Below are 6,000 nucleotides of genomic sequence, written 5' to 3'. Positions count from 1 at the left end.
TCTCATTCTTGGATTACTATATTATGGAACAAAGGGAGTACGTGTCATGAATTTTGAATTTTCAAACCAACATACCAATCGACCAGGTAACTTGGTGTCTCGCGATATATATATATATATGATTGGGATAAGAAGACGTGGTTGTTTTTTTGGGGTTTGAAAAATCGTCTCTTTTATAATACGTCGCATGTGATCTTTTATAATTATAAGACCGTTCCTATTTACTGTTATGTTATGTAGTAGTGTGTTAGGGCGGGCTAGCGTGCGGTGAATAGCTCGATTGAGGATGAGATGGTAACACGATTGTCATGGAGCATGCATGGAGTGCCGGGAGAGAGACAGGTAGGGTAGGAAATTAACTCACCCTGTAATCTATATCACACAATTAATCAGCAAGGGTCCAATCAAAGCGTAAAGATGCGCAATTAATCACCCAAGGGCCACACACTCGCTGCTCGCCCTATCCGACACACTGTGCTCGATCGATCCAACGCCAATTCGCCACGCTAAAACACTGCACCCTGCTGCGTGACCATCGATTGTCACATTGTCTGCGTTAAAATCTCTCTCGGTGAATGTCTCTGGGTTGTTTTATTTTTCAATTTCTGTATAGTAGGTTTTAAACTTCTAATCGGCCAGTGACGCGCGTGGGAGCTTCGTAGGTTGCCCATATCCCCCAACAAAACAAAACAGCTTATGAAAGAATAAAAATCAATTTACAGTTAAAACTTTTATACATTTGTTCGTAGCGATCTAACTGCCAATACTGAAAGGAAATTACGTTCAAAATATATTAGAACCAACTTTAAATTCAAAGTTGAAAATATAAATTTGCTTTGAAAATTGAAATGTGGATCTCCGGCGCCGTCGCGCGGGAGGGACCCCGCTGCCGGCGGAGAAAGGGGCAGGCAAGTAACTGCGCGCGTGCGAGAGCGAGAGAGATTGCGAGTGATACGTAGGCCGCGGCCGCCATATACTCCATCATTATATCGCATTATTTACTAGCGTTCGTACAGGCTAGCTGCGTTGATATATCTCCGGGGCGTATATACGTACGTACTACATCATTATATGTACGACTGTACGGTGTACGTGCACGTGCATTGGTCATTGGTGGATCTCCGCAGCCGCCAGTGGCCACTGTTCAATTAGCTCCGGGTAATTATGGGGCACGTACAGTGTAACTCCGATAAATGCACTGGTTAATAAGGGATCCCGTCGTCTACCGCTACTACATAAACGTTTTTTTTTTTTTTTGCAAATAACCAAAATTCATTTTCACAAACGACTGAATGGTCCGCCTACAACAAAGTGTCTGTGTAAATCGGTATTTTCTCAAACGGGCAGCACAACCACGTGGAAAAATCTATTTTCGTAAGCGATCGAGTAAAGTCGCCCGCCTGCACAAAAATAAAAGAAAAAAAAAATCAGAATTTCAAAACCTAACACCCATCCGTCCTAGGCACCATTGTCATCACCGCAAGACCTTGCTGTACCAGAGGATCCGCCAGCGCACCTAAGGCCGCCAGCGGCGGATCCACCCTTCCTGGGACTGGGGTTGTTGGACCCGCCACCGTCATTGTCATCGTTGGATTTGCGAGAAAGGCCGGCGGTGGCGGAGGATCTGCCCCTTCCAAGGCCCTTGTTGCCGGATCCATGAGGGAGAAAGCCAGTGTTGCTCGGCAGGGCCGGTTCAACAATTTCGAGGGCCCTAGGCGAACTTGATACAATGGGCGCTTAACAAGTTAAGGCTAATTTTTTTACTTCTAATATGTACTTTATGAAACACATATACTAATAGTGACACAAGTAAACATTTCTAATATGATAAACTATAAATCAATCAATTTGCAACTTGCAATATAGTAATTTATTCTCGATAAATAATAACGATAATATAATTGATAACTGAAAAACGCCATAGAAACAAAGTAGTATAAATACCTTAATAAGATATCAATTAATTGATCTTCTCGTTTTCTTTTATTTCTTTTGTGAGCACCCGACAAATGTTTTGTAGGTAATGAAATTACAAAGTAAATTATACAACAATAACCATGAATTGAAATGATGAAAATTGGTATATAGTGACTAATTGATTAGCACACCTTCAACAGTCCAGCTTCAGGAATCAACCTCGCTCTCCTTGGCGCATGCCTAGGCCTCGCACCTATACTCGGGGGAGGGGGGTGGGTTGGGCCCCCCCTCTAGCCCGGGCCCTAGGCGGTTGCACAACCGGCCTAGGCCCAGGACCGGCCCTAATGCTCGGATCCGTGAGGGAGGTTGGGTGCTCCCGAGGCAGAGGATTCCCCCTGAGCGGGCGACACCACTGCCACCGTTGACGCACACCTCCTCCGTCGGCCTCCTCACGCACTGCTGGACTCACAATTGTTGTCACCACAGTCCGCCAGCCTCCTCGCACGCTTCCGTCGGACTAAAGAGAGAGAGAGAAAGAGGACGAGGAGCAGAGGAGAAAGTAAGAGAGAAGGAGAGGCAATAAATGAGTGGAGTAGTGTGAGTAGATAAGGATGAGGAGTGGTAAGCATCGCAAGTGGGCCTCTTAATAGGCTCGTGTGGGCTTATTAAGAAATCCGCTTGCGAAAATAGATTTTCACGAGCGGGTTTGTAATGAACACCACCCAAATAATTTTACAAACAGACATTCTTTTAGCCCGCTTACGATTAAATAGGGGGTATCCGCAGAAACCGTTTTTAGTGGAGGGGAGAAAATAAGACAAGAACGGATACTTCATGAAGCATGCATGATCGATCGAGGGCACAACATGCGAGGCAATTTAGGGCGTGCTTGTTAGGTCTCCAAATCCTAAATTTAATTTCATAATACTTACTCTATCTAAAATAAGTCTAATCATGTGTGTCTAGATTCATTCGTAGGTTTGGACTTATTTTGGGATAGAGGGAATAGTTCACAGTGTAGTTATGGAGCTTCCTAAATCCCGCTACACCTCTCCAGTTCATTTTAGCCAGCTTCGCTTATCTTTTGGGTGAAACTGAAACCGCTTGGTTGGGCTCTAGTTCCAAAAAAGATGGAGCTAGAGCTATGCCAAAGTTGGAAATATACAGAAATTAGTGATGGATTGTGAGGTGATGGCGGCACTAAGAAAATGATCGGCGACGAAGCCAGTACACGGGTAGTTCGGACGGCAGCCCCGTTAGCGCCTCCACTGTATGAGAGTGTATCCTATGCACACATGCCCTCGCGTGTACACACCGTGTACACCAACTAAAAATTTTCACAAAAAATTCTAGGAAAATTCATACATGTACTTTTAATATTATTACATCTACGTGCAAAGTCGCATATTCAAATTCATTCTACATAGAGAATAACAAAAAAGATAAAATTCTGACAAAATTACAACCTTAAAACGGTCAGATTTTTTGTTTTTTTTTTGTTACGGCTAAAATATAATGAATTTGACGTTAAGATTTTAACCCTAGGTGTAATACAATTGAAAGTATGTGTATGATTTTTTGTAGATTTTTTGGTGACATTTTTTAGTTGGTGTGCATGTGTGTACACGTAAGGGCTTGTGTGCATAGGATATGTTGCCCCACTGTGTATATAGGTGGCCGTCGACATCTTAAAAAATGATTGACCATAGAAAAACGCTATTGATCACCCGACAGAATTCGACCGTATCATCGGCTCCGCCACCAAAAATAGTGGAGAAAGTAGCGAGAGAAGAGTGGGAGAGATAAAAGATAATAATCATTAAGAGCTAGCAGTAAATATCTCTACCGGGATATACTTCAGAGACTAACGAACCTCCTGTAGTACCTGGAGGTAGTCCCCGGGCTTATCTCGTCCTCTAGACGTGCCCTGCGAGATTATTTACCGTGCTCTGCTGCATGTCTCCTCACCACACGGCTCCCATCATCTCTCGATAAGCATCTGAATTTCGGGACAATATATATACGGTCGATGTGCGTCGATCCGAATTCTGCCAACAACTGCCACTGTTAACCGTATACTAATAAAACCGCTCTGCACCTGCAGTGCTGTGGCTGTGCTGCTGCTGCCGTTTTGTTCGCCCCCATTTTCTCGTGCGTTTCGCGGTCGCGCTGCTGCTGCACAGCCACAGCACTGCAGTGGCCGGCCCCCGCCTGTGCGTTTTGCTTCCGTTTTCTCGTGCGTTGTTTGGGGTTTGCCTTTGCCGTTTTGCGGATGGGTATACGGTACGGGCAGGGGCGATTAAATGGGCGACGTCACGTTGGACGTCTCTCTGAGCGACTGAGCGCTGCATATTGTCAAACCCGGTGAATATCCCCGCGGCTTGGCCAACGTCACGCGATCTCCCTCTTGTCTGCCTGTCTGTGCCTTGGCTGGCCAGTTCAAACTCCTCGTCACGTGACCGCACAGGGCTATATATCTCTCTTCACTCATTTTTTTTTCAATTTTAAAAATAAACTTTTTCAAGACCTGCTGAGCTGGCGTGATAAAACAATACTATCATGATGGTCTGAATGGTATAGCAGCGTCATTTGACCACCGTTTTCGGATAAGAAAAAACTTTAGTCTAAATGTATGTGGGTATCGAAATTTTGCACTATTTTTTTTTACTTTGAGATACTAGACACATATGCATACACACCGCTACACAATGCACACGACACCACACTCACGCCCGACGAATACGCCCCCTAAGACATTCTAAGAGGCGAAAACCAACGTCATTTTCAATCTAAGTACATGTGGGTATCAAAATTTTACAGTAATTTTTTTATAGCTTAAGATACCTAAGTACCTGCTAGTACATTTTTATGGATGTTAAAATTACCCTTCAGATAAAGCTAGCAGATTTTCCCACGTAAGTTGCATGGAGAACTTAGATGTGGTTAAACTTTTGTTTCCTTTTCTCCCTTGGATTAAAGGATTTCCGAAGGAAAAATAGAGGAATCTAATCCAAAATAGTAATTTGTCTGTATGCTACTATTTGGTTTAGGAAAAAAAAAAGTACAAATTACCCCCTAACTATCGTGGTCAACCGAATTAGCCCCTAAACTCAAAAACCAGATATTGCGCACCTTGAATTTTTAATACCGGACAAAACACACACCCCCCCCACCCTGAGCACTATTGCAAGCGGTTTAGAGTTCAAACAGCACACGTGGTAGTCCAGTCATCCTTTTATTTTTTTAAAAAATCGCTAGGGCCCACTCTTCAGAATCCCCACCCATCTCTCTCTTCTCCATCCCATTCTGAAGCGCGCGACGGCCGGGGAGAGGGCGCGACGCGATCAGCGCTCTTCTCCCTCCTGTTCTGAAGCGCGCGGCGATGGGGGGGGCTAGTTCAGGACTCCATTTGCAAGCTGCTCGGATAATTTCATTACCTTCACGAGCAAGATCGCGCCAGGGCGACATAGCACGGCGACGCGACCGACGGCGGCATGGAGGCGGAGGCGAGGGCGGCGCGGCGAGCGCGCGGAGGACGCAACGGCGATCAGAGTACTGCTAAAATCTCTCCTCTCTCTTTCTTCCCTCTGGTGTGCAGCGAGATTGGGGAGGGCACGTCGCGATGGGGCCAGAGGGGTAGAGCCGCCGGCGAGGGCGTTAAAAGGAGAGGAGATTGGAGTGGCGGTGGAGCAGGCGGCGGAGGAGCAACTGGGTGCGGGGATGACGGGGATGGGCGACAAACTCGTCGTCGTATCCTACCACCTCCAATGTCCTCGGCGCCGCCCGCCGCTTGCCTCGCCCACCCCACCGCACGCGCCTGCCTGCTGCTCCGAGTCCTCACCTCAGCATGGAGACGAGAGACGGGAGTCGGGAGAGCAAGCGAGCGAGCGAGAGAGAGAGAGAGAGAGATAGGGAAAGGCGGCGCGTGCTGACGGCGCTCACTCGCGACCCCGAGCTGCCTCAGCCTCGCCACTGACCGCGCCGCCCTCGCCTCCGTGGTCGCCCAGCCATGTCACCCCTCTCCCTCGCCATGGCTGCCTTCTCACGTAAGTCCGACGCGGCTGCTACTCCCCCAACCACAGG

The sequence above is a fragment of the Oryza glaberrima genome, chromosome 6, assembly GCF_000147395.1.
Source record: "Oryza glaberrima chromosome 6, OglaRS2, whole genome shotgun sequence".
Taxonomy (NCBI): domain Eukaryota; kingdom Viridiplantae; phylum Streptophyta; class Magnoliopsida; order Poales; family Poaceae; genus Oryza; species Oryza glaberrima.
The sequence above is the reverse complement of the archived record's forward strand: the minus strand, read 5'-3'. Positions refer to the sequence as shown.